The sequence below is a fragment of the Rutilus rutilus genome, assembly GCF_951802725.1.
Source record: "Rutilus rutilus genome assembly, chromosome: 11".
Lineage (NCBI taxonomy): Eukaryota > Metazoa > Chordata > Actinopteri > Cypriniformes > Leuciscidae > Rutilus > Rutilus rutilus.
In genome coordinates this window covers 4,404,895-4,427,931 of record NC_140216.1, presented here as the reverse complement: position 1 = coordinate 4,427,931, position 23,037 = coordinate 4,404,895, and the positions used below count along the sequence as shown (strand labels likewise).

General features: G+C 40.4%; 1 protein-coding gene across 2 annotated transcripts in view; it reads left to right on the top strand.

The window, feature by feature from the left end:
• The first annotated feature begins 1,538 nt into the window (after positions 1–1,538).
• The window catches only part of gatad2b (GATA zinc finger domain containing 2B), a 43,815-nt gene continuing 22,316 nt past the window's right edge, over positions 1,539–23,037 (top strand). The window contains exon 1 of one of the 2 annotated variants that reach the window (XM_084423150.1): positions 1,539–1,817. The gene's annotated coding sequence lies outside the window, so the exon portion shown is untranslated. The remainder of the gene's footprint in view (positions 1,818–23,037) is intronic. The other variant, XM_084423149.1, reaches the window with a different exon arrangement.

Here is a 23,037-nt window from a genome sequence, read left to right as displayed (position 1 = left end):
CCAGTGGATGTCACTTTTCTCGGATGTTTTTCATTTTAGTGGCACATATTGCTAAATCAGTCTGTCATACCACATATTGTTGCTTAGCTGACAAACATTTTATTTTAAACGTGGTACGAGATAGCTAATTGTACCTGTTATGTTTATTATAAAGCAATACAAGTTTGACTGTTTTAAAGTGAATCTAAGAGGTGTCATTTGCAAGATAAGTCATGTACCCTATTGAAGATTTTACTGATTTTTAATAATGTTCATTGTGATACTGCAAATCCCACAGTCGTCACCAGAACTGAGTCAGATTATCTTCATTCCACTCCTGACAAATTTGATCAAATGGATGGTTTGTATGCAAAAATGTTTGCCTATCAAATTAACACAGCATTGCATTGACATTTAACTTGTCTTTTTTTTGGATGTGTTGTAGTGAAGCGGCACTGTGGAGATATAAAACTGAGCTGGTCACCAAAAGGTTGCAGGTTCAAGCCCTGTAGGAGACATTACTATTTGAGCATGAGACATGCTATAAAGGACTGTCCATGTAGTAAATGTACATGCATAATTGTTTCTGCAGAGATATCATTCTTTGTTTGCCATGTTACACTCACTGTTCTAAAATTCAATGAAAATCAACACAGAATACCATAGAATATACATATTTGATTTCTTTACAATTATACGCTCATCAAAACAAAGCAGTCTACAATCATTTTGACCCTTATCCCCCCCCCCCCCCCCACACACACACACTATGCTAATTTTCAGGATGTCGTGTTAAATGAATTTCACATAATTTTAAGTAAAAATGCACTTGTAAGATAATTATTTTGCATAAAATGCATTTATTTTTCTTGCATATGTATCACATGTATAATTATATTTATTCTATTATGAACAGAAACAATATGTATTGTAATGGACTTGTTTGCCATGTTACACTCACTGTACTTAAATGTACATCTTCAATGAAAATCAACATTAAATAGGCTACCATACATAGGCTATTTGATTTGTTTACAAATATGCACTTATCAAGACAACGCAGTCTACAATGAACAGAACCAATATGTATTGTAATGGACATCGAAATTGCTTAAACTGAAAAAAAATCATAAACTCGCTTTTTTTTTATTGATTATCATTTATGGCTGCATTAGAGATAGCCTAGTCATATCAGTCCCTGCAACATAATCCAGATCTGAACAACAGCCTAATTTGTTAAAAAATCATTTCCTAACCCTTGGTGCTTCACACAATGGCAGGATGAAATTTCGTAGGATTCACTCCAGTCCACCTATGCGGCCTCTAAAACCACATATCTGTCATTGCGAAAAAGTGCAGTCTGTTTTGTTGGTCTGTAAGTTTTTGGGAAACGGCTGGAAGAATGTCCAAATGTTGTGTGGAATCGCGGCGGTTTCCCACCACAATGTTCCTCAAAATGCTCCAGTCGATCGGAAAGAAGACGGAGTTAATATGGCTGTCCACAATTTATCTGTCAGTGTAGTAAGCTCGCCTTGTGCTGCCGACACGACGCGCATAACAACCCATTTAGTTCCCATCATTTCAGAGCTTCTTGTCCCCTCCCCTCCAGACACAGACAACAACATACACCTTAATAGGGGCGCGTCTCCGACACAGCCGCCGACCAATAACCCGTCTGTCTGGGCAGAGACCAAGGGGATGAGCGCTCGCCGAGGCCCAATCAGCGCTTTTGTGTTGCCTGCCGGTGCCGGGGACTGGTCGTGAAGAGCTACAGCAGCGCTTCAGGATCGGAGAGTGAACCCGGAGCCAGAGGAACCTGAAGGGTAAAGGCGAGTCAGGTGAGTCCGGGGATTCAAGCGCGGCCTAGCCGGTATCGGATCGGATTGGGGAATTTGCGAGCGATATGGTTTATAATCGTAGCCTCCACACGAATCCACCGTCATATGCTGTTATTGAATGGGCTTAACGGTTAAAAATGCCTTTGAGGGAGTCTGCTGAGCAAGCCAGACAATAGCATAGCGGATTTTGCGTGGAACACGCAGCAGTTCAAAGTAGCTGGCTAATACTATTAAAATGAGCTCGGGATTGCGCCGCGGCGTATCGCACATCGAGCGGCGATTTCAAGAGCGATTCCGCGAAAAGCCCGTCATATTTAGCTAGCAACTTTGACAAGTTTATTGGCCAAAGCGGCATTTTAAAATGTGTGAAACGGCGTTCATTGTTTCATCTGGTGTCTCTAGGGGTTAACCCAGATTGGCGGAGAAAGCCTCGCGTCCTCCCGGCTGTGGCTACAGTAGTGCAGTAGCAGCTCAGACACAATGAAAAAGCCCAATACACACACACACAGCACCATCTAAATCTATCTAACGCTCGTATTCCAACGATATCATCTCAAACGGGCTGTTTAGTGAGTGTTTTAGGGCTGTTGTGTGGAGCGGGGGTTCTCTCTACTGTGCCGAGGGCACACGGATAGTGTACGGTGAGCCTGTACAATTAGGAAAAAAAAGATGTCGAAAATGCATCAGCCATTTACGTAAGTGAGGACGTTCTCTCAACTTGCTCCATATGCACGCAAATGGCTGCCCAACACTTGACAGACGGAAGAGTGAAATCTAATTCCAGCGTGAATGCAGGTATTGATCGAAGCCAACAGGGAGTCACTGATAATCGGGGGAGATGGCGTTTAGAAAGAAACTCTGATCAATGATATATATATATGCGCTCTGTTCGTTCTCTGCAGACAAGTCCAAAGTGAGACAGGGTTTACTTTATAGGCTTTATATAGTCAGAGGCTTACTCTAGCAATCTGATTTGGCAGAGTTTGGCCCCTCAATATTTTTTCATGTGCATGCATCTACATGACAGTTGTTTGTTTGTGGAGACTTTTTACTTTTTTTTACATTTTAAGTAAAAATGCACTTGACACATAATTCCACTATTTGGGCAAATTATATTTTTCCTACCACCCTAAAGTCTTTTAAACGTGCTCTCAGTAATCTTTTGCTAAAAAAAGTTTGAAATGTGTTCTACATGGAGAGGGTCGCCCAATCATGGGTGCTGCCATGTTGAGATCACATGACCTGCTGTGTCATGCAATAAAGTGCAACTGTCCATACTGGTGTCCTGACAAATCGGGGCGTTATCAGTTAATGGTTAAGGACATGTATGGGTTACTCTACAGTGCATAATTGAATGTGTCTTTCTTTCACTTGATAAACTGTTAATAAATAAAATCATAACAGCCTGTTAGGTGAATAAATGAACATCATTATTATTTTTATAACTGAAATAATTGGACGTGTAACACTTAATTTAACATGTAATTACATTGAAGATAATTGGGAATACATTTAGGGCAATAAGCTAAGCTATCAGGCTAACCGGGTATCTGTATACTATGCTCGTACATAATACAGACATTGATGGTCATTGTATCAAACAGAATTTACCATAACATGACTTTTTTAGGAATTGTAATCCGAGTGCATATTAAAAGTAATTTGAGCAAATGGGATTGCTTTGGGTCCTAACATAGACCCGATTTCGAGGAGGACCTGATTTGTCACCACACCAGAAGTAAAAATCCCATTCATTTTCTCCAAAGGGGAATTGATTTGTAATGATAACTTAAACAATACATCTTTAAAGACAGACTTGCTGTGAGTTACATGTTTGTTAATGAATGGTATTTGCTTTCAGCAATCAGTCTGCATGATTTCGACGTACTTTTTAACTAATATTTTGCAAGCAAATCACACCAAAAGAACTCCTTAGCGCCCGCCCACTCCCGTGAAGCACTGTGAATGACGCAAGTCACCTTGCCTGCACTCTCAAACTACTTAAATATTACTTTTATATTTTGCAATAAACCTAGGATATGTTGCTCCATATATACAAAATCAATATCTTTAAATCAGTAGTTTTATAGTTATCCTTCTCTTTTATTTTGTCTGTCATTCGCAATGCTTTGTGGGATTAGTGATTAAAGCCGTTTGTCTTTTTGTCCAATTTTCAAATACCTTTTTGCTTCAAATCAAAGTTTGTAATGTGGTGATTTACCTCGTAGCGGGTTGGTTTTGGTTCATGGCTTATAACCTTTTAACAAAGACTTTAAAACCCCATATGGAAAAATATGAATGGGAAAATACTTTCGGAACCAAGGCTGGTGGAAAAAGTGAGAGTTACTACTACTACTACTACTAATATTAGACATGACATAACCGAATGAGTTTGAATTCAAGAATGACCATTATGGATTGTATGTCGTAAATAGTATATGATGGAGAAAGACACAAAATAAAATCGACAGCTCGGGTATAAACGTCATACGTCCACGCAAATAGGCGTCCGCGTAAAGTTTAAAACCGCTAAACGAGAGCCAGCAAAATGTAAACAAAAAACGTACCGAGTGCACCTTTTAAGTTCGGGGAATTTCTTAAGCAACTAACGCAAAGGCTTATGTACTCCTTGATATTTTTATAGCACATAAAAGTTTCCCAGTTTGACAAGTCACAGAGAAAAAGCTCTCACACACTGTTATTAAAGCCATTTATACTTATTGTGCGGAGAGAAAGCTCTGCTCAGAAGTCACTGAACACGCACTTCTCTTAGAATTACCGTAGTGAAATCATACTAATGTCTGTAAGTAATCTGTGTAAACAAAAGAAATGTGAAGGAGAAATATTTTTCTTAGCAAGTAGCACGTCTAATGAGCACCATTTGGAGTGTTTTCTGCTAATTTATTTTTTTTAAAGGCTGCTGTGCTGCATACTGTGAGGGGCGCCCCACTAGTATTACATCCTCAAGAGGGGTCCAAACAATGTTCTTATTGACTGTTTTGCTCAAAGGCATTTTGTGTGGACTGTTCCCCCTCCTCCCCCTCAGGCGGAAGATACTTGGCAGCTTGGTATTTATTTTTCTACCTTTTTTGCGCCATTCATCACTGTAGTCGGTGCACCCGAGCTTATGGCCATCGCCTGTGAAAGGATTTTATGCTGTTTGTTCTTTTTAATTTCCATGGTGCATGGGCACCTTATTGCTAGTGACTGTCTGGTTTTGTTAAGCCAAGGAAACCCGTGAAGTGCGGTGCCAGATGATAAGATGGAATACACTGAGCTGAGCAAAGACTCTAAGCTCAAGTTATCAATGTAGATTTCATCATAGATCTGTCACGGTTTAGAGGTACCTGTTTTGAGTACCTGTTCCGCTTAGACCTACGTCACCCCAGATCTTGTGTTCGTACCGGTGCTTCGGCACAACATTTGTATTTCCATGCTGAATGCTTGGATTTTTCACAATAAATATAAGCCTATGCTAATGCATATTTGTTAGCGGTTCATGATTCAAGGCTAAATACTTGAAGAGATAGCCTAGTTCACCCAAGAATTAGCTTTGCTCACCCATATGTCGTTCAAACTTTCTGACTTTCTTCTTAAAAAAGATATTTTTGTTTGTATAATGAAAGTCAATGGGGTCCAAAACAACGCTGAATGGGATTTTCATTGTATGAGCATTCTTCAAAATATCTTCTTTTGTGTTCTGTGGAAGAAAGAGTCACATGAGGATAGATAAAGATTTCATATTTGGCTGAGCTTGATCCAACTTGAACTTTTAAGTGCCGAATTGCTATTGACAACCTAAATTAACGACTCTCAATATTCAGGAAACTCTATGTTAGATGTGCAATCACGAGTTCATCTAGAAGAAGAGACCATGCCATTGAAGACGTTTGATTGGGAAATCACATTTAGAACTGCATATTGACTCTTGGATCAAGAAAGAGTACTTGACTTGGCTGGGTTTCAGGACTGCTGAATGGTCAGAAAAGGTAGTGTTTAGAATTAGCAGTGCCCCTTTGGCAAACGCTTCGAGTAGACACAACAAAACGACTTGCACTGTAAACATGCGCCATGAGATTTACGGCTGTGCAATATGATGATGTGGACCAAAGTTGTGCTAGTTTTGTAAAACGAACCCTCACTGCGACAGTCCTGAGAGACAAGAATGGGGCATTGACACTCACATGTCCTCCCATTGATCCCCTACCCTTCAATGCACCTTCAGTGTCTGTAGTGTCGCTTTAAAGCAGAGAAGAGGATGCCGACGTCCAGTAGGTTTTGGGTTTTGTGTGATAGTGGGTTTAAAAAAGACCCTCAGGACTAACCTGTCAGGTCCAAAAGGGTTTGATTCATTTGCTCTTGGGTAAGCTAGGGGCTGCTGCGTGCCCTTTCCCCAGATAAGGCTTATGGGTCTAGGAAACAATATGAGCACATGACTTTTGGCTTTGATAAATCGTAATAAACAACATCATTACCTCAGACCTTCCCATTGACGTCATAGAGAAATGAATCAGATGCTCGCAGGAATGTTTTTGATTGTACTTGATTTGCGGTTTTGAAGTGTAGTTACAAGGTTACAGATCTTAATAACACACCATACGATTCTAATAATCGATAATAATTATGTGGTTTACGATTTATCCGTATTCGCTGGTCATTCAGTATTTGAACTAAATGGTTTAAATTTGTAACAAGTTGTGTTCATACTTGTTATTTGTCTTTGATTAAAAAAAGTCAGTCTTTCCTTTTTATTGACTAGAGCAGGTCTGATTGATCCCTACTCAAAATCAGTGCTCATTTCATGATCCATAGTTATGTAAAATTGAGACATGAATGTTTTGAAAAGAAAGAAATCAGCATAATTACCCCTTAATCAGAAACATTAAGTTTATTTAAAAATCTTCCCAAGTGAAAATCCTTTGAGGGTGAGAAGTCTGTTCGGTTTGCTTGTACATGCTACTAATTGATATGGATGTTAATAAATTTGATGAATCTAGATCAGTGAAAGAAGTACAAACAAAAAGAAAAGCATGTCAAACTGGATTGGGACATGATCGGTAGTATTCAGTCTTTTACCAAGGTTAAGGGCTAAGTTCACCCAGAAAATAAAATTGTCATCATTTACTCACCCTCATGTCGTTCCAAACCTCGTTGACTTTTTATTGTTTCTGCCAAAAACAAAAGAAGATGGTTTCAACTCTTTTTTTTTTTTTTTTTTTCACACAATGAAAGTCAATGGGGTCCAAAACAACATTAGACACCATTGACTTTCAAACAAAAAAACAAAAACACTGAAACATTGTTCAAGCTATCTTTTATGTTCTGCATAAGAAAGAAAGTCATACAGGGTTGGAATGAATAGTGTTGTTGTTATTCAAAACCATTAAAATCATTTTTTGTTATTTGAAATAAAGCTGAAATAAAATATAATCACGAAATTAGAAATGTTGCCTTGAATTATATAGATTTTTTTTTTGTACGCTACAATGCTAAAATAACAATGGAGGGTAAATAAATGTTATTTTTTTTATTTTTTTTATGATGAACCATCCCTTTAGAAGGTCCATTTTAAATTAGATCCACTTGCAGCCGGGTTTGTTGATCAGACTGTCATGATTTTTCCTCATAAAGTTGAAGAGAGGTCTGTATGGCTAAGCTAAAATAGCTGATTTGTAAACCAATCTGGGCATGATGTCAGTCTCCGTTTCATTTAGAAATCGCTGTTTGTTTCCCGAATGATCCTCTCTATGTTTTAGAGGTATCTGAAACCCTTTGGTGGTCGACGGTTGCGCAGCAAGGGACCTTTGACTCCTGAGCTTTTTCCGCTCTGCTCTGTCAGTTGCTGATTAATTATTCTCCACCATTTTAGTTGTGAGATCTTAGGTGGGCACAGCGAGAAGGTACAGAGAGGGAATGTTTCAGTCGACTGTAATGTATGTTGGTGCGCCGGTCTTGTTAACACCTGAATGGGGAGGCTGCGTTCTGCGGGCCTCATGCAAGGCTTATTAAACCCCACGCAGAAACAATCAGCCCAGATGAATGGCTTCCTGTGAAGTTTAATTAGAGGGCCTCCCTGATGCTTTAGCTGGATAAACAGCAGCAAGAAATGACATGACGGGCCTCTTGCGTTGATTCTTGAAGAATTTGTGTATGTGAGGAGCGAGCACGAGTCCGACTGGAGACGAAGATGTTTCTAGGTTTAGGATTCAGAATGTTGTCGTTTTTGTTCTTCCTTTTTTTTTTTTCTCTCTCCTTTTCCCTCATGGAGGGTGTCTGACCATCCCAATCGTGAAATAGATGAGTTTTTCAAGCTTCACGAGTCTCGGCCGTCACGAGAGCTCCGGATTGTTGTTAATTTGCTCGACGTCTGTCAAGTGGGATTTCTCTGAAGATGAGGTGTGGACTGCATTAATTGCAGTGGGTCCAGGTATTGGCTCTGGTTGAAAAATTTAAAAGTATTGATTCAGGCCAAGCTGTTTTCATCATTTCGCAACGTGTTACATTGTAGCGAGACGGAAGCTGTGAGTGAATATGAAGCGCGTGGACCCGTTTTGTGATTACAGAGGGAGGTATAGATGGAGAGTCCCTAGATAGGTGGCCCTCGTAGCGCGAGGTTCTCCGGCTGCACTCGTTTCAGGAGCGAGAGAGCTGTGTGATGGGTTGAGCTGATCGAAGGACTGCTGGAACAATTAATTCAGTGCAAGATGAAAGAGCAAGCGGAACCCATCCGAAGCATTTCTCTGTGGAACCATCTTAGTTTTCATGGCCTGGGGGCTAGTTTATCTATTAAAGTTGATGGACCTGACATTGTGCATGGCGTTGCATCATTTATTTAAGCTAAAGTAGACTTAGAAATGTTGTTTTTATTTTTGACTATGCAGTCGTAAACTTTTTTTTTTATTTTATTTTTTATTTTTTTTTATCTTGAAGTCAACCAACACCTTGTGTCCAGTTGCAACATAGCCCTTAATGGGACAAACGTCTGTCGTTATTTCTACTCACCATCATGTTTATCCAAACACGTATGACTTTCTTCTGCAGAACACACAAAAAAAACCACATGTTTTTTGTTGTCCATCGAGACAATGAAAGTCAATGGGGTCCAGAAAGCATTATTGGACCCCATTGACTTTCATTGTATGGACGAGCAGTTAAAACATTCTGTGTTCCACTGAAAGAGAGTCATTGATTTTTTCATTTCATTTTTGTGTGTACTGTCCTTTAAAGGAACACTCCACTTTTTTTGGGGAAATAGGCTCATTTTCTAACTCCCCTAGAGTTAAACAGTTATACCGTTTTCGAGTCCATTCTGCAGATCTCCGGGTCTGGCGGTTTACGCAGCGCCTGAAAATAGTCCCCAGCTAGGTAACTTCCAACGTGACCGGCACTAAGTTTGCGTAATATCATTGCGCCTGCTGCACCCATGGTACGGCAGCAAAGTTCCTTGATTATTACGCAGGAATGAGAGTATAGTTCCTAGCCGTATCGGCCTAGAAAATCGCAACTTTAAATTTTCCGTCGGTCTTAGTACACGATGTAACGACAGAAGAGTCAAGTTTTAAATAGGAAAAATATCAAAACTCTTTGGTCATTATTTTTGACAGAGATGCTAACGGTCTTGTCCGATTCAATGATCTATGCTAAGCTATGCTAAAAGTGCTACCGCCAGACCCGGAGATCGGCTGAATGGATTCGAAAACGGTAAAACTCAGCTGTTTAACTTGGAAAATGAGCCTATGAAAATAAAAGTGTTCCTTTAAGTCAGGAAAACCCCTTGAAGTGCATTATCATAAATGTTTTTCAAACTTAAGGGGTTTGTGGTAACTGGTTTCAGGTATCTGTGCCAGTGTTGTTATTCTCTCAACTAAAACAAAAACTATTACAAATTATTTTTCGTTAATTAAAATTAAGGCTGAAAATAAAGTATATTAGATGGAAATACTTTAAATAAATTAGAAACGTTTCCTTGATAACTAACTGAAATGAATACGTTAAAGTTAAAGAACTAAAATGACTAAAACTGTAATAGAAGCAAAATTAAAGCTAAATAGACACAAATAAAAAATGTATTATATACATAACCAAAATATTACCTTGAACTAAAATGAAATACTGCAATAGTATGTAGGCTAATTAACACTTAACTGATCTGTCCTGGTACTTGATGTTTGTACCCTCATATCATCTAGGACTTGAAACGAAACGTTTGAATGAACAAATGTCCAAAAAACAAGGAAACAACAGCACGATATATTAAATATACAAAAAAAGGGAAGACTAGTTAAAGTTAAATATCCCTGATCACAGCGGTAGCAATCTAAGACCCCTTTACTGGGTTAAAGTTTGCTTTTAGCATGATATTGTTGCATCAAATAGGCTGACTATCACGGTTTACTAAAATGTATAAATATAACATCACAGCCAGCACCTTTGAGGAAATCTGTGAAAGCTGCTGTACCTGTGGTAGTTTAACCTTGTTAAGATTTATAGCTGATTCTCTGTACATGCGCAACCGCAAGATTCAATTCCCATAATCCCTCCACAAATGCCTCTTTGTCTTATTACTGTGTTTAGCAGATTAACAAATTGAACCTTAGCACATTTAAGCATCTTCTCCATATCCCTCCATTCAGCCACAGGTCTTTGTTTCTTGGGTCATTCTCGAGAGCCTGGTCTTTCTCTTCAGCCCGGGATATAGAGGATGGAGCTTGTGCGAACTCGGGGAATCTGGGTTTTCTTGGAAGTTTTGGTCCTGTGCGCACACACACTCCACACACACTCCATCTCTCCAGGCCTATCTGCCTTTCCAGAGGGCCGTTTCCTCGGTGGAAATCGTGTTTTCCCCGAGTGTATGTCTGTGTGCCCATTACTTTGAGCGTCAGAAGGGAGCCTCCGCAGATTTTATCTCGACTTGATAAAGCACTGGTCATGTCGGTGTGTGTAAAGGTAGTGTGCAGGGATTGTGTATTAGGGGATATTGGTCTTTTTTTTTGTTAGTGTTTTGCATGTGATTGATTTTTGAATAAGGCAGGTTTTTTTTTTTAATCGTCCGACTGTCCTCTCTGCCTCCTTCCCAATTCAACCCCATTTTAAAATCTTTTTGCTACCTCGCTTTCTCCAGATGGCTCACGTTCCAGCATTTTTCCTTTTTCTTTTTTCTTTTTGTTTAAACAACGTATGCCCCACCCTGTGGTCTGAAGTTCCGCAATGAGCCGTCTTGACAAGGTGCCAGGTTTTAGATTCAGCGTCTCATAAGAAGTACATTTTCCTCTTACTGCCCCCTTTGGCCCCCTCCTTTTTTGTCTTTTTTCGTTCTGTCTTTCTCTTTCTTTCTTTCTTTCTCTCTCTCTCTCTCTCTGTGTTCGTGTGACGTCCTGACCACTAACGGCTACATATTAAGAGATAATTCCATACCCTGAGGTTACAAACCGGCTTAGACTGGCTCTCTTGCATTTTGACTCCACTGGGTACCCTGGGTGAAAAAAAAAAAAAAGATATTGTAACTCCCTGTTTTTTTTTTTCTTCTTCTTTTTTTTTTTTTTTTTAAAGAAGCAGGAAACTAATTCTCACCGAGAATGACATCAGTTCAGTCGGCAATGCTTAAAACAAACATGTTATGCATTTATGCATGCTACAAGGATTGCTCATACCCATAAAAGCACAACCAGGCAAACCAAGCTGCACGACTTCTGTTCTGAAATATGATTATTGGAAAGATGATTATTTTTTTTGCATAATTATCTACCTTAATCACAATAATGCAGGCTTCAGAATTAGGCTACACTTTTGCTCATTCGTTCTCCAGTTGCAAAAGGTTGTGGAGGTGGAGGTTGTGGTTATGTTACACAAATGTGTGTGTTTATTCTTTTAGCTGTGGTTATGTATGCAAATTGTTTCAAACGTGTAGATGAACATAATAAAAGCAGACTGAGATACAAGGGCCAACTATATAATGACGGTACAGTACAGGTACAGTAAGTTTGAATGTTATAAATGTAAACAAATGATTAATTATCATTCTTATCTAAATATCAATATTTCCAAAACAATGGTTTGATATTTTAATAGGTTGCTTTTTACATTTGATTGTATTCAATTTGATGTATTTTGAATTTAGTTAGAACGGCTTTAATAGGTTGTTTAATGGCATGTTCCATTTTGACAGCTGTTGGGGCATGTTGTCACAGAGTATTTATATGAAAAGTATTATTATTATTATTTTTTTTAATCCTAGGCAGTAACGATAGGAATATTCAATAGCTTTTTATAGCCAAGAATCTGTATAGTGATTTGCTTTTAAAAATGAGCATACCTCGAGAAATACTCAAAAAGTGTGACAACTTGCCCTGTTCTCCCGTATAAATTAAATGATCTTCCTGACTGGCATAAAAACAAGGGTAATGTGTTTCTTTCTCATAATGGTCTTGCGTTATTATATTGTGACCATCTTTCAAATACTCAGTTCAGCCTCTTAGTGATATCAGAGCGATTCATCTCCTTTAGTGCTTTTTTTTTTTTTTCGGATAGAAATATCCATCCACGTTTCTTCTCTTTGTGTATTTTCTCTCTTCTGGCATGAGTATTAGATTGTGTTCCTCCTTAACCTTGAAGTCTGTCTGTATCTTGTATAAATAGGCCTGTAGCTTTATTCAGACGTTTCTCTACAGTCGCCGCCTCTGTTAGAAAACCTCCTGTTGAGGGTTTTTCCTCACTCTCCACGTATTTGAGCTGAAGTTTGAGTGTGTGTGTGTGTGTGTGTGTGTGGGGATTTCGGAGGAAGAGGAGCAGCAGCAGCAGCAGAAAGGGAACCGGGCCTGTCTCGTCCAAGAGAACGATCCCTACCGGTCAACGCGGTCTGGATCAGAGTCTCAAGGTTCGACCGAGAGTTGAAGTTCAGTTTCGTTCTGTATTTCCTGCACGTGTTTGCAGATCTGTGTGGTTTCTGTACCTGCGTACTATCTCGGGCCTCTGGTTAGCACTGTTCCTCACAGGTCTATTCGAGGAGGAAACCCGGTTTGCGTTCGAGGCACATTTCCTCACTGTTGGCCTGTTTTAACCGCTGTTGCGTCTACCACCTTCTTTTGGTATCTTAAAGATCTTGTTGCTGTCTTTATTTGGTCTCTTTGTCTTCAGCCTCACTCCCCCACACACTTCCTCCCCTTTGCCCCCTGCTACTGCCCCCACCCTCCTCCTGAACCGCCCCTCCCTCCCTCGGGCGACAGCAGAACAGGAATTGATTAGTGGCACGGCTTAAAAATAGAAGGGCCTGTTGTCATGGCAACGGCCACAATGAGCTGTTGTCTTGTTTAATGAAGACCGAGATTTTAAGTGTTGTGGCTGAACAGTACAGTGAGCGGGAGACGCCATTTCTGGCTAGGTGTGCACAAATGCCGGGACGGAGATATCCGCTGTGGTCTCGTCCCTTCTGGTAAAAGTGCGCGTCGTGCGAGATGCAGATGGTCGTGAATGGTTTTTGTGCGCGTGCAGGATGGCCTTCCTCCTGTGGGTGTGTTGTGTGGCTTTGCAGGTAACGACTACCAATCTGCTTTGTCGCAGTCTCATCCTGGTTGCTTTACCCTCAGGTACTTGCTGAATCTGCAGAGGTGCATTAAGGTAACGCATCAAATGCATCATACGCTGGCAGCTCTAAAACACGTTATTGACTCAACCCACATCCTGTTACCCATACGTCCCGTATGCATCAAGCCAACCAATTACAACCCTGTTGCCATGGGCGCCATGCGCCTAATTGGCCTCATTAGTGTCAGAAACTGGCCGCATGCAAATTTTGGTCATATTCCCGGCAGATCTCTTCTCTGAGTAATATACAGTAATAGTTAGCCATTGTGTAGGTCGCTGGCGAGGACAACGGTCCAATTAGCGAATTAACCGTTAAGCTTAGATACTGTACTCGACTCAACCTCCCAGAAGTGTTTTGAAATTCCTGTCAGTGTAGGAACGTGCCGTTTGGTGACGGTATGCTAATACGCCTGTCCTGAAATTCCCCCTCTGCAACCTACTTTTGTGACATCACTGCACAGCTGACTTACAACATCTCAATTACGCTTGCATCACGTTGCAGCTGGATTGCGTGTGATGCGAGAAATTATTTAAACTGATAAATATGTCAACAAGCTGCTTTTTTTTTTTTTTTTACTTGGATTTTCATTAGCATCTTATGAATACAATTGCTGTAGAGCTCTAGTGAGATTCCTTGAATGTGATTTGCAGGATTTAGCTTTGAAATTGTCGTTTTAAGAAGGTCTTTATGCCAGGTGTTTTCAGTGCCAAGGATCCCAGAATTTTATGATCCCTTTGGAAGGGATCCCCTTCCTAAAATATATTGTAAATCAGAATTTTTTTTTTTTTACTTTTATTTTTTATTAATCGTTAATTTGCTTTCATTCATTGTACTAAAGCTAATCCTTGAAATATTATCTGGAAAATTTCTAAATTCATATTAAGATTACAGCTAAAAAATTTTTTGTGAGGAAAATGGTCCAATTAAACACTAAGCTTAGATACTGTCCTTAGAAAAAATGTGTGTGTATATGAAGAGTTCAGATGCAAAAGCCTCTAAGTGCCATCTGAAATTTTCTTCTAGAATGATCATTTTTATCAAGCTCGTATATTTAAGTTCAGTAATTTCATTTAAATGACAATTAATAGGTAATTTGCATTGCCATTTAAGTGAAATTATTGAACTTAAATATGCAAGCTTTATAAAAATGATCATTCTAGAAGAAAATTTCAGATGGCACTTAGAGGCTTTTGCATCTGAACTCTTATTTATATATATATATATATATATATATATATATAGTATGTATATGTGTATGTATATATATATATATATATATATATATATATGTATATGTGTATGTATATATATATATATATATATATATATATATATATATATGTATATATGTATATGTGTATGTATATATATATATATATATATATATATATATATATATATATATATATATATATGTATATACAGTATAACTTTTTTGCACACTGTGGCAAGTGGTTTTTCAAAGTTACTAGCCACTCAACATTTTTTTCTGCCATATAGATATTTTTAATATTATTTCATAATTTGGCAGCAGGTTTAAGACCTGACACATGGATCCATTATACTGTCACACATATACTGTTTTCTTTCTCAACTGTTTACTTTCACTTAAAACATAACTGACTCTGTTTACGTGAATTCTTGCCAAGTTTTGCCTTGAATATTTTGTGTATTTGACTGTTTTAAGCGCAATAAGCAGCGAAAAAGAACTCAATTTAGTACTGAGAGGCTGTAACACCAACAATCTAATATGAATGTAGATTGTATTGTATCATTTTAAGATTATTTTCCTAGCGACTTTAATAGTAATTCCTTTTTGTCAGATTAATGTTGAGTGAAATGCTTCGCCATTCTAGTCTTTATCAACAGAATCATCATTGTACAAACTGTGAAGATGTTTAGATTGAGCATTGATGCCTAACATTATATCTCTGGGACTAGGGTTGCAAAATTCTGGGAATTTTCAAAGATGGAAACTTTCCATGGGAATTAATGGGAATTTAAGGGAATTAACAGGAATTTATGGGAATAAACGGGAATAAACTGGGAATTTTCAAAGTTGAAGGTTGGCTCTTATAGGGAACTTAAATATAGTTGAGGAAAGTATATTTTAGCATAATCTTGACTAAAACAAACAGATGCCATTCAAATACACTTGAATATCCATGCCATTCCTCAATCACATGCACATAGCACACTGCTTACTGCATGGCTATTGAGACCACACCCCCTACTGGCACTGTGCATGCCTCCATCACATGTACAGAAGCCCAAAGCACAAGACTATTGAAGGCGCACATTTGAGCCTGTGGACTAAACAAAGTGAAGTAAGTTTTGATGATATTATGGGGAAATATATTTATTAAATGTTTAAATTGCAAATATCACATACAAATGTATTCATCTAGTAGACAGCAAGCTGATAAGTTAGATGCTAAATAAGCTAGCATAACTTTATTTACCACATAAGTAGCACTGGGCAGTATGACGGTATATATCGTTACCGCGGAAGAAAATGTCAACCGTAACAGATTTTTTTAATTCAGTGTATACCGCGACATGTAAATAAGTAGGCGTGGTTAACTCACGTGCAGCGTGCGTGAGACTGAGACACTGATATTTGTCAAAGAAACATGAAGAAAGACCAAGAGGATCCACAAAATGAATTACGTTTTCAAAATTAACGTGATATTTTCAGGGGGAAGGCGCAGAAGTCAACTAGAGCAGTGCAGCACACTGAAAGTTTAGAGAGACGCACATGCTCGCAACGGGGCTTACTTGACAACAAGTTCATATATCAATATTCTAACGAATAGAAATAACCTTAAATAATGTATCTATCCGTCTCTTATGTGTACAGTTACTTTCAGAGTGGTATTGAATATTTCCAAAATTCCCCAGCTTAACTTCCCATGGAAATTTACCGGAAATTTTCCGCCCCTTTGCAACTCTATCTGGGACACATCGTCATCGGTGATGCACTGATACTAATCTCAAATGCTCATTGGTACTTGTATCAGTCCATAGCATACTGCCCTCTCTAAGTTCTTATCACTTTATTGCTGTGCTGTACTTTAATTTCCCTAAGCTTCAGTTCTAATAATTAATGTTGATATTACAGTCTATCAGATTTGCCACATGTGGAATTGCAGAGACTGAAAACTACACCTATCCAGCTGTAAGAAACGGAGCATGCGTCAACTAGTCCAAAATATTCGCATCTGTAGCATTTTTTTTATCGGATCGTGGTAACCTGTGTATATCACACTCTCTGTTGTCGTTACAATCACCACCAGTCAACATTTGGAAATCTGCTAAGTTTAAGGTAGCTCTACCTCCTTTTGCTGATCTGGTTCACTTATGTGCTTCAAATACACTTTATTTGAACATTTGCGTGATTAAATAGATACGTTTTAAATGGTCTTCCCCAACATTCTCCCCATCTACTATTGGTCAGACAATCTGATAGTCCTGTCCCAAAGTCCGCCTTTGGTTGAGCCAATGTTGTTGTGTTGGTGGTGGTCAGGATGCTCCAACAAACAGAGCTTTGTTTTGATAGCGACAAAAGAGGAACATCTGGGCTGGACATGAGCGCATTATCAGTTTGTCCAGAAGTACCTAAAAAAAAAAATCATGTTAGTCCCTCTTAAACCCGGCCTAGCTTTCAGTAAAGTCAAAAAAGCTTCTCTAATCTAAGGCCGTGTTCTGTGAAGTCATTTGATTCATGTTCTTGAGGGCTTTAGGGAGCTGCTCTGTTGACATCTTTCTCACATTTAAGCCCAAGTGTTCTGCCAGTCCATATTGATCAGAGGGCCTACTCACTCGGAAGTCTAATTTGAAAGGTGACAAGTAACTGTTGTGAGCTAGTTAGACCCTAAAGCATCTCCATGGTCCAGAGTGCATGTTTTGTGGTCTGGTGTGCTGTTTGTGTTCATTTTCATCTTTTTCACATTTCTCACCACCTTGTTCAGCTGTTTTTATTCTGTTGAACTTATTCTCGGATCCTCAGGTGGTGGATACCGGTGCAAGGAGCAGCGAGAGTGAAAGTGACAGCAGAATGAGAGAAATCGGGCAGGTCTTGACCAAACAGGTGCTGTCACCTGCTTTTGCGTGTCCTCTGGAGTCATGGCTGCAGAAATGGCTGCGGCATGAGATCATGAGGCCCGGGTCTGCTGCTCAAGTCATATTTCTGCTTTACGTGCCCTGGGGGAGGTCACACTCTCGCTGGTGCTTTGTCGCTTGTGAAAGCAAGTTCACGGAGTGGCAGCCAGCTGCTGAGGAGCTGAAGATAAACCTCCTAATGGCAAATGGAGGGTCGTCACCTTGTTGACATTTCGGTCTGCAACATGCCAGAAGGGCCTGGGTGAACGGCAGTTATAAAATTGGGAATCCACACTGTCCAAATTTAAGTTTGGTATATACTACATGATTGTGCTCAGGTTTTTGCCCCGATTTGCAGTCTGAATGCGCCGAAAGCCAGAGCCAGTCTGCAGGTTTTGGGCAGTCGCAGTTGACACGTTTGTGTTTGGAACGATGTTGAAGTCTGGTAGTGTGTGATCGTCAGTGGTTTAGTATATGATGCCCAGGGGCCGGTTGAATAAACTGCTAAATAGTGTTGTCAAAAGTACCGACGTCGGTACTGAAATTTAAAAAATGTGACGCTTTGAGCGCTGTTGAGCGGAATCATAAACGCCTCTGATTGGCCACTGTGTTTATGAGCTCATCGGATATGTCTGTCATTGGCTACAATGATCAACGCACGGGAGTGTTTGAGAGCACACGGAAGTGTTTGAAAGCACAAGCAGGCGTATATCAGGACCGATCCGCTGATAGACGCCTGCTTTCAAACGCTCCTGTGTGTATCTGTGTAAGCATTCGCTGAAGAGCGTCATTGATGTATATTTACAACATGTTTTTGAAGCGCTGATCATTGTAGCCAATCACAGACATATCCGATGAGCTCATGAACACAATGGCCAATCAGAGACGTTTATGATTCCACTCAACAGCGCTCAAAGCGTAGTCGGTACTTTTGACAACACTACTGCTAAAGTCCCCAATATACTCACGGCAAAGTTCTTTTTCGTTCTTCGTTTAAGGGCAAAACGAAGTACGAAAAAAGTGACCAATGATATACCGTTATCAAACATCTGACGCCGCCCACACTTCTGAGAGCAGCGTTTAGACGAATATGTAAATATGTGCGGCGCGCTTTCCTCTCAATAAAAAAATGAATATATATATTTTTAAATAAAGCATAAGAAAAGCATCTGATCATAGCGATGTGGATGTTTGCACGAACTCTACGGCACTCCAGTAGACACGTCACGTTTATTTACATATCACTTTATACAATAGATGGCTTAAAATCAAGCATTTTTACCGTTTTAAACATTGTCACTCTAGTTTCATCAGAAGTGCGACTTCATTTTCTACTATAAAGCATCTCTCCGGTGTGTTCTCACGGACGCCTGACCTTGACCGAGTGAACGGGCCAAATTAACCGGAAAAGATTTTGACGTGATAGAAGGTGGAGCCTCAGCGCACCCCTACCTATGACGCAATCGCCACGGACCAATGGTAGTACAGAGGTGTTTCGAACTTCTTTTCGGCCTGATTTTGTTCAAAATTATGTCACATCGGTTCGTTCTCTGATTTCGTTTGAAGTATATCGGACTCTTAAGACTAGTCTAACAAGTTAGACATCACATTTTTTTAAGACCTTCTTTAAGACCATAACGATTTTAAGTCGTTTACATAAAAACTTGTGTTTAACTGGTCTAATTTGATTCCAAAAAGTATTATCCCTTGACCACTCACTGGTTGGTCATACTAGTACTTAAGACACATAATGGCTATGTTTATGCAACTGGCCCCAGTTTTTCTCAGCAAACGATTAATAAAGTCGCTAAGTGTATGACGCCTATAGTTTTAAAATCTGTTCAGATTTTAAGTCATGTAGTGTGCATTCCAGCCTTTAGTCGTATAAAGTTGTTTGTAATTATTTGAAACTTTGCAGGCTTGGCAAGGTCACCATATGGTCACCTTAAAATCAACTGCGGCCAAGTCGTCCATCATTTCCCATCATGGTGATCAATGTGTGAGTTATAGTGGATTAAAGGTGCCAGATTTTTGTTATTCTCATATCCCTTGCCTTTAATTTACAGCGTTATATTTTCCGAGCACATTAGCTTAAATATTTAAGTCCGCTTTTGTTATGGTTGTATTTTTCGTTTGACGTCTACACTCTCTATCTGTTGCTGTGGAAAGTAAGGAGAATGTTTATTCGCTTTATGAAGTGTTTATCCAGGGCCGAGAGTTCTGACATGATAAATGTCAAATCCGAACCCTTCTTCACAAATAATATAAACAACAAAAAATATATTTTCATCCCCCTCTACACCGAAGTCAACAGAAGTCTGCTTAAAGAGGCAGTACACCTAAAAAAACGAATTAAGTTAGCTCATCCTTTACTCACCATCACGTTGTTCCAAACCTGTATAACTTCTGTGAAACACAAAACTTGAAAAAATATTCACATTTTTACAGTAAATGTTATTGGGGCCCAGTGGGGTTTTGCAATCCAGTGACTTTCATTTTATGAACAAAACCTTCTTCAAAATATGAAGAGTTCATCTGAGTTCAAGTGTCATCTGAAATTTTCCTCTAGAATGATCATTTTTTTATCAAGCTCGTATATTTAAGTTCAATAATTTCACTTAAATGGCAATGCAAATTGCGTATTAATTGTCATTTAAGTGAAATTACTTAACTTAAATATACAAGCTATATAAAAATGATCATTCTAGAAGAAAATTTGCATCTGAACTCTTCATATCTTCTTTTGACTGAGAAAGTCAGTCAGTCAGTCATACAGGTTTGGTGCGTCTTTTATTTACTCGCCTTCATTTTTGGGTTAACTATCCCTTCCCACTGTATCCATAACGTACATTCATGTTTCACCTCTTGCAGACACATTAAAATCAATTAACTCCTGCCAAAAAGCCACCCCGACAAAGGCGGACAACGTTATCGTGAAGTTTGCATCCAGACATGAGCCATTGCCGCCATTTCCCAAGTGTTCATGGCGCTCACCCTGTATGACCCTATGCCAAGCCCGTTCGCTCCAGCTTTAACTAGGTTACTGCGTCAATGCCTGCCCTTCACTATAAATCACTCTCCTTACATTTAAACCCCAAAGAACTGCGATTCCATCCAAACGGATATTTCCGAGAGCGAAACGAGCGTCCAGAGCTGCTCCTGCCCGATACATCTTGTGTTTTTTTTTTGTGTTTTTTTATTCATCTGGGTGGGCATGCACACCTTTAGTGAAAGCAGCCATTTTGAGGTCTCCGTGCTCGGCATCAGATGCTGCAAACAGTAAAGGCTTAATCTAGCCAATTGAGCGGGTGGGTGATCAGAGGGGCTGCATGCGAACAGGCAGATTTTGGGAGATGAGCCAGTCTCGGAGGGTGGAGGGTGGGGGATGGGGGAGTGGGGAGCGAAGATGGGTGCAAACCCCTGGTCTTCCACGATAAGTACTGCGCCTTAGGACGAAACTTGGGAAATTAAGAGAATGCATCGCTACTCTTGCGTGAAGGAATCTGAGCATTCAGATATCAACCCGGTCCCGGGGGAGTGCTAGTGTGCTGTTTAAGACAAGGCACCTTGTACCTCTCTGGGTGAGGGATGCGATGCCACCAGCGCTTTGGTCTGGGAGGTGGGGCAGCGGGTTACGTCAGCCAAATGAATTGTCATGATGCAGATCATGCGTGAAATGAGCTGCGGATTCCATCGTGCACTTGCAACCGGCCATATTATTACCATCACTTCTTTTAGCTGGCGATTTTTAACGCACTTTCTGAATCGGTTCTCTTATGTAGGGGGGCAAGGGTCTCTTTGCGTGTGTGTGTGTTTGCGTGTGTACTGGTTCAGGGGGCTTTCAGGGTGTGATGGTGTTTGCAGTGGGGGCAGAAGGAGGAGGACATTTTTGTGCTTGCAGTGATCTGATCGACAGGCAGCAGTGGCGTGTGCATAAAGAAAATGGTGTGCCGGTGGGGGATGGGCAGAGGGGAATTAAGGGTTGGCATTATGACAGGGTAGCGTGTCAGGAGAGTGCTGCTGCTGTCTTGTTTTTTTCTTCCATTTCATTTTTTCGTCTCAATCGCGTCCTCTTCATCCTCCGTCCTCCCTAACCCCCCCCCCCCCCCCCCCCCCCCCCCGACTCTGCCCCCCATCTGAACCGACGAAGATCTTGTGCACTGTGTACGTTACAATCTATTTACAACAAAAAGAGAGAGAGAACCGAAAAGTAGTTTGTGGTCGTCCGTACCTTTAAGGGGCCCCCAGAAAAGTGAGCGTGTGTGTTTATTTTTACAACGCAGGGAGGAAAAAAAAGAAATACTTTTTTTGGAAAGAGGGGGGAGGGAAGAGGGGGGGGGGGGGTGAAGAGCAAGAAGGGAGGGGTCAGTTTCTGCTGTGCTTTGTGGTGTGTGGCACAGCTGTATTAGAATGGTGGGTCTGAAGGGCACAAAGTGCGTCTTGTGTCGGAATGGCCCGTGAAACCACACACACACACACACACACACACACACACAAATTGTTCCTCGTTTTCAGGCCCGCTCCCTAACCTAGCCAGGAGCTCCCGAGCAAGTAACTATCCAGGGACCATTTGTAAAGGATCAGTGGGATTGTACAGCGGGACAAAAGGTTGATTTAAATAAAATGGAGATTTGAAAGTTGTGGTTTAGGGTGTCGCGAGGGTCGTTGGGCGAGATCGCCGGATAATCTAACTCGGAGTGGAGCTTCTCCGTGTCTCTGTGTACTCGCACACCATTTCGCTCTCTGTCTTTTTCTTTTTCTCGCTCTCTTTCTTTTCATCTCCGAGCTGCTGCTGCTGCGTTGGCTGGCGTAGTGCCCAAAGCAGTGAGTCTGTCGTGGAGTGCGCGTGTGCAGGTTTCTGGGGAGGAGGAGGAGGAGGAGGAGGAGGAGGAGGAGGAGGAGGGTGGCTGGGGTGTGTGTGCGTCGATATGCAAAAAGGGGGGTGGATAAAGGAGGAGTGGGCAGAGTAAAGAGAGTCTGGTTTTTGTAGCAGCTGACTGAAACAGTCATTATATTATGTAAAGGGAGGGGGGGGGGTGGGGGGGTCAGGCTGACGTGCACTGCACGGACCTTCTGATTGGCTGGCTGGTGCTATTGTTGGTTATGTATATGCTTGTGCGTTTATTGCTCACGCACTCCCTCGCTCTTCCGTTCTACTGTCTCAGTCACTCGCTTTTTTTTTTTTTCTTCTCGCTCTTTACCCTCTTTCCCCCCTTTTTTTTCCCTCTCACGCACTCATTCGTGCAAAGTGGGTGGCTTGTTGTGAAGGTACGACATTATATATCAGGGTTTTATGTGCTCGCTTCTCAGTGTCTCAGTCGTCGTTAAGGCCTCCACTCAAAACTGTAGCCTAGCACCTTTTTTTTTTAAGAGCGATGACCGTTTGCATTTGTGTGTTCATAAAGCCAACGTCAAGAATTAGGATTTGCGATGCAACGCAACGGTGGATGTTTGATTAAACTATGCAAGAAGAATAATGAGAGCGAATGATGACACGTAAAATAATGGGATGATGGAGAGATGATGAAGTCATCAAGG